This window comes from Gracilinanus agilis, chromosome 1, assembly GCF_016433145.1.
Source record: "Gracilinanus agilis isolate LMUSP501 chromosome 1, AgileGrace, whole genome shotgun sequence".
NCBI lineage: Eukaryota > Metazoa > Chordata > Mammalia > Didelphimorphia > Didelphidae > Gracilinanus > Gracilinanus agilis.
Genome location: NC_058130.1, coordinates 270,984,378 through 270,993,647, shown reverse-complemented (window position 1 = coordinate 270,993,647; position 9,270 = coordinate 270,984,378).

The following is a 9,270-nucleotide window of genomic DNA, read 5'->3' as shown; positions in this document are numbered from 1 at the left end:
CCTGGTCTAAAACAAGGTCCAATGAAAGCATTTTCTACTGATGACAACAGTCTCTAATTATTCTTATTCGCCCAAATGTATTAATGGCGTTGAATTCTGGGACACCAAACAGTACAAATTTCCTCAGTGAAATCTACATTGATATGACAGATTAGACTGAAACTAAATGAAGTCAAGGACAATATCTTCAGGGCTCTCCACAGGGCTTCATAGGTTTGGGCACGTCACTGTGTCTAGAACAGCCTCTATTCGCCCTAAGCAGGTTCTAGAAACCCTGCCCTGGAGTTGAAGGTAAGCGGGTGCTCATGTGTATTCTAAAGAGAAAGGATTAGAGAAAATGAAGGAAGGAAATAAAGTAAACCAAACCCAGACCTTTGAAAGAGGAGAGGAGAGCTCAGCTTGTCTGTGCAGAGGCTCTGAACAAAGTAGTCTCTTACTGGCAGATTCTGGCGTAGCATCATTCCACCATCAGTCCCTCCATCATTATTTCTCCAGAAGCTCAAAGCAGTGGATAGCCATGATCTCATAGAAATTCTAAAAGCTACCAAAGGAAGGAGAAATATTTTCTTTTGCTCCTACTTTAGCAAAGACTCCAGACCCTAGAGCTGAAAAAGAATTCAAGAATTCATTCATTTTCCAGATAGTTGGACAGTAGAAATGAACTCTGCACTAACCTGTTTTCTGGTTTGTTTGTGTTATTTTAACCTTTACCTTCCATTTTAGAATCAATACTAAGTATTGGCTCCAAGGCAGAAGAGTGATAAGAGCTAAGCAATGGGGGTTAAGTGACTTACCCACAGTCACACAGCTAGGAAGTGTCTGAGGCCACATTTGAATCCAGGACCTCCCTTTTCCAGGGCTGGTTCTCTATCCACTGAACTCCTGCTGCCCCCTGCTCTGACTTTTTTTTTTTTTTAATTTTAAACCCTTAACTTCTGTGTATTGATTTATAGGTGGAAGATTGGTAAGGGTAGGCAATGGGGGTCAAGTGACTTGCCCAGGGTCACACAGCTGGGAAGTTGTGGCCGGATTTGAACCTAGGACCTCCTGTCTCTAGGCCTGGTTCTCAATCCACTGAGCTACCCAGCTGCCCCACTCCTGCTCTGACTTTTGACTCAACACTACTTGACCCTAAGGCAAATAACTCAGTCTCTCTGGGTTTCCATGGAAGCACAGAATTTTAGTGTTGGAAGAAGGAAGCCTTGCAGGAACATATTTAACAGCCTTCACTTGAAGACTTCCTTTAGAAAGTAGTTCACCACCTCCAGAAACAACCCATTCCCCTTCTAGACAGCTCTAATCTTTTGAAAGATTCTTCTGACATAGAGCCTAAATTTGCTCAACTTCGACCCCACCTCCTAGTTCTGCCTTCTGAGGCCAAAGAAAATGCATCTAATCTCTTCTCAGCATGGCAGCCCTTCAAATAATCAAACATTAGAATCTCCTCAGAGTTGTCTTCAGGCTAACTATGCCCTGTTCCTTCAATTGATTTTCCTATAACATAACATCCTAGTAAGACTCCTCTGGACATGTTTCAACTTCTCAGTTATGCCCAGGACTGAAACACTTCCCAATGTAGTCTGACCAAGGCTGAATAGCTAGAGACTATGTTTCCTTATTCCTGGAAGCTAATGAAATTTTTTTTTTGACTGCCACATCCCACTGTTGGCCCATCAAGCTTGTGGTTCACTATGACTCTTAAATCTTTTTTGGAAAAATTGCTTTCTGTTCCTGCCAACTTCAGCCTGTACTTGTGAAGTTGAATTTTTGAACTGGCATAAGGCTTTACATTCATTCTAGTGAATTCCATCATATTAGGTTCAACCCAATGTTCTACTCCAGTGACGGTGAACTTTTTAGGGACCAGGTCCCCAAACTGCAATCCTCATGCCACATGTGAGCTGCCTCTTACCCCAGACAGGGAAGGGAGGAAGTGTTCCCATTGGGCTGTCCCGCAGAGGGATGGCTGATGAGAGAAATGAACTCTGGTATGCTTGGAGAGCCCCCTCCAGCACGAAAACCATAGGTTCACCAACATGGCTCAAGTCTTTTGGCTTCTGATTCTGTGGGCCAGTGAGTGTATCAGCTATCCCTTTTAACTTGATGAGCATGTCATCCAAGGCATTGTTAAGCTATTAAACAGGACAAGGACAGGTCTAAGCACAAGTCCCTGGAGTCCTTAACTAGAGTTCTCCTGCCAAGTTGACTTTGGACCATTCATTGAACCCATTCATTCAGTTTTCCATTCCATTCCAAATCCATCTAATTTATCATCCTCCAATCCATCAATCAATAAACTAAAGTTAGTTGCTAAAGAGACAAAGAAAAATAGTCCCTGCCCTCACAAAGATTAAATCTTTTTTTTTTCTTTAAACCCTTACCTTCCATCTTAAAATCAATTCTGTGTATTGGTTCCAAGGCAGAAGAACAGGAAGGACTAGGCAATGGGCATTAAGTGACTTGCTCAGGGAAGTGTCTTTAGATCACATTTGAAACTAAGACCTCCCATCTCCAGACCTGGCTCTCTACATACTAAACTACCTAGCTTGCCCCACAAAAATTAAATTTTAATGGGGAGATAACATGTTGGTAAATAGAAATATATAAGTACATAGAAATTCAATGGAAGGTAACTATAGGGGAAGGCATTAGTAGCTTGAAGAACTGGGAAATGATTGGCAGAATGTAGTGTTTGAGTTGAGGCTTGAAGGAAACCACAGATTCTAAGGAAAAACATCCCCAACATGAATGATAGCCCAAAATGTACCATCGCTGTGCCAGCCAGGGCCATGATTGCCCCTTGCTTGGATGATCCACCACTGGAGAGAAATTTAGTGATGAGTATGTGGTATGATAGTGATGAAATAAAGTAGTAGCCATATGAGTAGAGTGAGATAGAAAACATTTTGGAAATATGGAGCAGGTGTGAAGAGGTAAGTTTGAACTTGAGTGACTTGAGTGACCAGAATGACAGTGAAATAGAGAAATAGGCAGGTTTGGGTGAACCTTTGTGGAAAGGTGAATTCTATTGTGGACATGTGCCTACATCTCTCCATCTTTTCAATCGACTATGTTATACCTTATCAAATTCTATCCACAGCATTCCCTGGTCTACCAGTTCAGTAGCCCCATTCGATGAGGAAATAAAATTAGTCCAAAACATGCTAGCCTTTTATATTCATGACTGCCTTTTCTAGGTCCTTTTCCTCTGACCAGTTCTATGCTATGACTTATTCTAGAAATTTCCCAGGAATCAAATCAGTCAAGCTCCCTGGCCTAATAGATTTAAAACCGATTTCTTTCTTTTGAGAATCAGGACACACATCTTTCTCCATTTCTGGGAGTATCTTGATTCCCAATCTTTCCAGTATTGCTGACAGTTTCTTGGCCAGTCCCCCCCCCTCAGGACCCCAGGTCAAAGTTCATCTGGATCTGGTGACACGATGGAGTTGGACTGGTTGCTCCTCTAAAGTCCCTTCCAACTCACATAATCATTCTCTGATTCTGTTATGGGCAGCTAGGTGAGAGGATTGAGCACAAGACTTAAAGAGGAGAAAAGTCGAGTTCAAACCCAGCCTCTTACTTATTCAGCTATGGGGAGCTGGGCAAGTCGCTTGACTCGTCTGCTTCGGGCTCCTCATCTGCAAAATGGGGGTTTATAAGCTTAGAATCAAATGTGTTGACGTGCAAAGCGATTTGGACACCTTAGCACATTATAGAAAAACTATTATTGGTACTGATTATTATTGAGATTCTCGGGGGAAAGGTCGAGGTGGATCTTGGCAAGGCCAGAGATGTATCGCCTGGGGCAGGAAGGGAGGATTACAGGTTCCGCCCACCCTACGCCAGGTGCACCGCGTGGCCCGAGGCTGGAACACAAGTAGGTCCCGGCCAAGACTCAGTCGCTGCCTCCAGCCTGCCCCCTCCAGGGCGCCGGGGGCATGTGACCCAGTGGCTGGCTTCCCGGGAGGATTACATGAGGTCACCGCCGCGCCGGGAGCCGTGATGCCGAATCACTCCACTCCGGCCCCGCACGCCTATTGGCTGCTCCACCCTGGTTCTACGGACAGGGATCCTCCCCCCTCCCCACCCCACCCCTAGCGCTCGAGAACCAAACTTTGCCAGGAAAAAAAAGGAGTCTAGACTCGCGTCCGCCCATTGGTTGGTTGAGCAGTGACTCCGCCCCGACCACCTCCTCTCCACACGTGGTTCGGCTAAGCCCAGACTTGGGGCGTCCAAGAAGGCTTTTGCTGGCCTTTGGGTTGGGGAGGTTTCTCGGAAAACTTCTTCCTTCTACCCCCTTCCCCCATCTGCAGCCTGTTCCCTTTCTCTTCCGAATGTGGGACTCCTTGTAATTATTTTGATGTGATCTCGTGCAGACTGACAGACAAGATAGCCTGCTAGCCTTTTCCTAGATTCTTTGCTGTTTGTTCCCCCGTTCCCCTAGCAGGGGATTAATTGCCCTCCTCGCCCTGATCTTGGAATCCCTAACTTGCTGAAGTGCTCCACCCAAGCACCCCCTTCCCTCTGAAACCTTCCCTGATTCCCCGGCTGCTAGTGCTTGATCTCCCCCGAACCACCTTGAATTCATTAAGTCCCAACTAAAATCCCACTTTCTATAGGAAACCTCCAGGCCATTCCAGGGCTTTCTCTCTTAATTCATTCCTGTATATCTTGTATATAGTTTGCCTTAGTTCTATGTTGACTTACCCTTTAGATGGTAAACTCCTTGAGCACAAGGACTCTATCGCCTGGCATATAAGAAGTGCTTAATAAATATTTGTTGAACTGATAAGAGTCTGAGTTTTAAAATATATATATATATATATATATATATATATATATATAATTCCACGCCACAGTCTGCCTGGGTTAGAACCGGAAACTAAAATCTCTAGTTTCCATAACACAACGTCTTGCACACAGTAAGTAAGCTCTGAATAAGTATTTAAATAAAACCTTCCCATTTCGAAAGCATTCTCGTTTCTCACCCAGATCCCTATAATTATGCTCATTTTACTGATAAGGAAACTAACCTGGAGAGAAAAGTGATCAAGGTCAAATAGCAAGTTTATGATTATAGACCTCTAGCTCTTCTATCTTTTATGCTATGCTCCTCTCTACTGGTCCCTTGTTTGCACTCACCCCTTCTTGCTCACTCCTGGCTTGGAGGAAAGAGGTACTTGCCGACTGTTGAGTCCAGGGTGGGAGAGGGATTACATAGCAGCATCCCTAGGATACCAAACATGCCCTAGGTTGCTCCGCCTAAGGTAGGTTGGGAACTTCTTACCTCTATGAGTCCCCGTGTTCCATTCCTAGATGCTAAGGCTACAGACTCTGTTTGTCTGAATGTATTTGTCTATCTTTTCCTGAATGTGGGCTGAACTGTTGTACTTTGAATGTTTTCCAGATTTTAGGGGACATGGTGGGGTGGGGTAGGGTGGCACTCTTAAGGGCTTTGACCTTACAAATAGTCTATCAGAGAACAGGAAGAAGGAAATTACATCAGCCCTGATCTGAGTGGGGATCTGTCTCTCTAAAAGATTTCAAATAAGTCCCTGCAGATCACTTAGAATACTATCCATTGACAGCCCAGGTAGGTCAGAAAGCTGCTAAAAGACTCCCAGAAAAGACTGAGAAGAATGACCTTTGAGAAATTTAAATGGAGAAGGTTTGTCCTCTGTTATTTTTCTTCCCTTTCTGTTGGGGAAGGGATGAGGGGTAGGGAGAATAAAGAGCACCCACACACTTCCTCTTCTGGTTCCACCCTAATACCCAGCATGCCCAGAATATTACTGGGAGAAAAGGATCTGAGTTACTCCATGCTCAATCTGCTCCTCCATAGACAAATGGCATCACTTGGAGAGATATTTAGTGGGTAAAGTCCTTCCTAGCACTCCCCAAATAACATCTGTGTGTGAGGTGGTTCTTGGCTTAACTGAAAAGGGTGGTCCTCCAACTGAACCACAAACTTCTCATTTCTGACCCTTTCTATGGCTAACTTTCCATATCCCTCACCAGAATCAGAGAAGGGGATACTTCTGGGACTCCTTTGCTCATCCTGTCACCTGCACCAATGCATGTCCAGTCAGCTGTTTTAAAGTATAACACCCTCATCTTTCACATATACATGTATAATGACCCAAGTCAAATTGCTTACCATCTCCAGGGTTGGTGGAAGAAAAGGAGAGAGACAATTTGGATCCTATAAGTTCAGAGAATGGATGTTGAAAATTGTTATATCATGTAAATGGAAAAATAAAATATTAAAAAGTATAAAACTTCTTGTAGAAGAAAGGGTTTGAGGAAGGCAGTCCATCTATGGACTATCAAACATATCCATATATGGATTATTGAAATTACAGTCGCATTATTTGATTAGTTTGGCACATAGTTAAAGCATTCAATCTCTTCTGGGTACTGCTTATTGTCCCTCCTCTGACCTCTCCTAGAGCTTTAGCCACTGGAAGCAACCAACTGTCCTTTCTTGTCCATTCACCCTACTGCCTCTGGTTTCCTCTCAATCTCCCATCTCTGTAATAGCAGGGTCCATAGCCTAATGAAGGAGGGCCAGATCCTATGTTAGGTTTTGGGGATTCACTGCAAAAGTGAGACAGTGGACTCTTCATGCTCATTGCTCTTTTCATAGTTATTTGAACTCTGGCTTGGCTGAAATTCTTTTTTTTTTTTTAAACCCTTACTTTCTGTCTTAGAATCAATCCTGTGTATTGGTTCCAAGATGGAAGAGTGGTTAGGGCTAGGTAATGGGTGTTAAATAACTTGCCTAAAGTCACCCAGCTAGAGAAATCAGATTTGAACCCAAGACCTCTGGTCTCCAGGCCTGGCTCTCAATCCACTGAGCCGCCTAGCTTCCCCCTTAAACCTTTTTTCTAAGTTCATAACATCCCCCAAGATGGGCCCTCCATCTCAATCAACACATCTTGGTTTTTGGTTTGTTTGTTTTTTTTTCTCTTTTCTGTACGCCACATGGTCACTAATGAGCATGTTGGACTGGGTGAGAGCTAAGATCCCTTTCAGCTCTTAAGATTCTATTCAAAATCCAAGTTTTCTTCACAACTAAACCCTTAGCATCACTTGCCCATCTGGAGAAATGAACCAGTTTAATGTTATAAATTTATTTTGTTATCACTATTGCCGTACCCATATGGTGTTCTACTCTGATTTTGAGGGAGGGGACATTTTGCTATAGCTGGTCAGATGGGACTACTGTCATAGCCCTTTTCAATTGGCAGCCAGAGCAGAATCTATTACAAATTTGGCTCTGTTCTACAATCAACAACATCTCTGAATGAAGAAATACATGATAACGATAAAGGCAAATAGGGATAGAAGCAGGATCTGGGGCATTTTGTTTTCTCTTGGGAAGTAAAAGGGAAAGTCTATATTATCTGGCTTATTTTAATTTTTTTTCTGAATTTAATGAACACTATAAAGAAGAACATTTTCATATGCAAAGTAGAACAGGAAAAGAATACATGTAAAAACACGAATCTATTACATGCAGCTTGCTCTTTTAAAAAAATATATATATATGAAATTCAGCACACTATTTTCTTTTTTTTAACTTAAAATTTTTTTCAATTACCTGTAAAAACAATTTTGGACAATTTTTTTCTGACATTTTGCAGATTCAGATTCTCTCCCTCCCTTCTTCCCTCCCCTCGATGGTAAATAGTCTAATATAAGAGCTGTTTTCAAACACATGTTTCCTTCTGAATTTCCTTCTTTCCTATTCTGTACATTTGTTTGTTTTTTCTTTTTTAAAAACCCTTACCTTTCATCTTAGAATCAATCCTGTATATTGGTTCCAAAGTAGAAGAGCAGTTAGGACTAGGCAATGGAGTTTAAGCGATTTGCCCAGGGTCACACATTTAGGAAGTGTCTGAGATTAGATCTGAACCCAGGACCTCCTGTCTGTCTCTAGGTCTGGCTCTTAATCTCTTCTATACATTTTTTAAAATGTTTCAATGATACTCTTTCTTTTCTTTTTGGCAACACTATTACTAGCTCCCTTCCTCCCTATCTAAATCTTCCTTCTCAAAATATAAAAAGGGAAAACCCAATCCTTGTAACAAATAAGCATATGACCAAACATTTTTAAATATGTGCTTCCATGTTCCCTTCTCTAAGAAGCTAAAGAGCCAATTTTTCAATATGCTTAAGAGATGAAATTTGTCTTTAAGAATAAACACAGGTGGGGGGGCAGCTAAGTGGTTCAATGGATTGAAAGCCAACCTCAGAGATGGGAGGTCCTGAGTTCAAATCTAGCCTCTGATACTTCCTAACTGCATGACCCTGGGCAAGTCATCTGGCCCTCATTGCCTAACCCTTACTGCTCTTCTGCCTTGGAATCAATACACAGGATTGATTCAAAAATGGAAAGTAAGGTTGTGTTGTGTTTTCTTTTTTAAAGAATAAACCCAGGTTCTGCTCATTTAACTTTGATCAGTTCATGTAAGTCTTCCCAGATTTTTCTGAAAGCATCCTACTCAGCTTTTCTTATGCGGCAGAATACTATTCCTTCACAAGAGTAGCTAGGTGGCATAGGGAATAGAGTCCCTGGGCTGGAATCAGGAAGAACTGACTTCAAATCTGGCTTCAGACACTTATTTATGGTGTGATCCTGGGCCAGTCACTTAACCCTGTTTGCCTCAATTTCCTCATCTGTAAAATGAGCTAGAGAAGAAAATGGCAAACCACTCTAGTATCTTTGCCAAGAAAACCTCAAATGGGGTCACAGAGTCAGACATGACTGAAAACAAATGAACAACAACAAATTCTATCATAATCATATACCACAAGTTCAGCCATTTCCCTCCCAGGAATGACTTAGCTATTCTCAGCAATACAATAATCCAAAACAATTCTGAAAGGCTTATGATGAAAAGTGCTATCTACCTCTAGGGAGAGAACTGATGGCATAAGAATGCAGATTGAAATATACTTTTTTAACATGATTATTCTTGAGAGTTTTTTTTTGATCTGTGTTTTCTTTTGAAACTTGGCTGAGATGAAAAAGTTTTGCATGACTACACATGTATAATACTACAATATCCAATTGCTTGGCTTCTCAAGGAGAGAATAGGCAGGCCAAGGAGGGAGAGAATTCCGAACTCGACATTTAAAAAGAGAACATTAAAAATTTTTGTTGACATGTAATTGAAAAAAAAATAAAATTATTTTTTAAAAATCCATAGTGACTAAAGTATGAATGTCAGGAGACCTGGGTTCTAGTTGCAATTCTGCTAC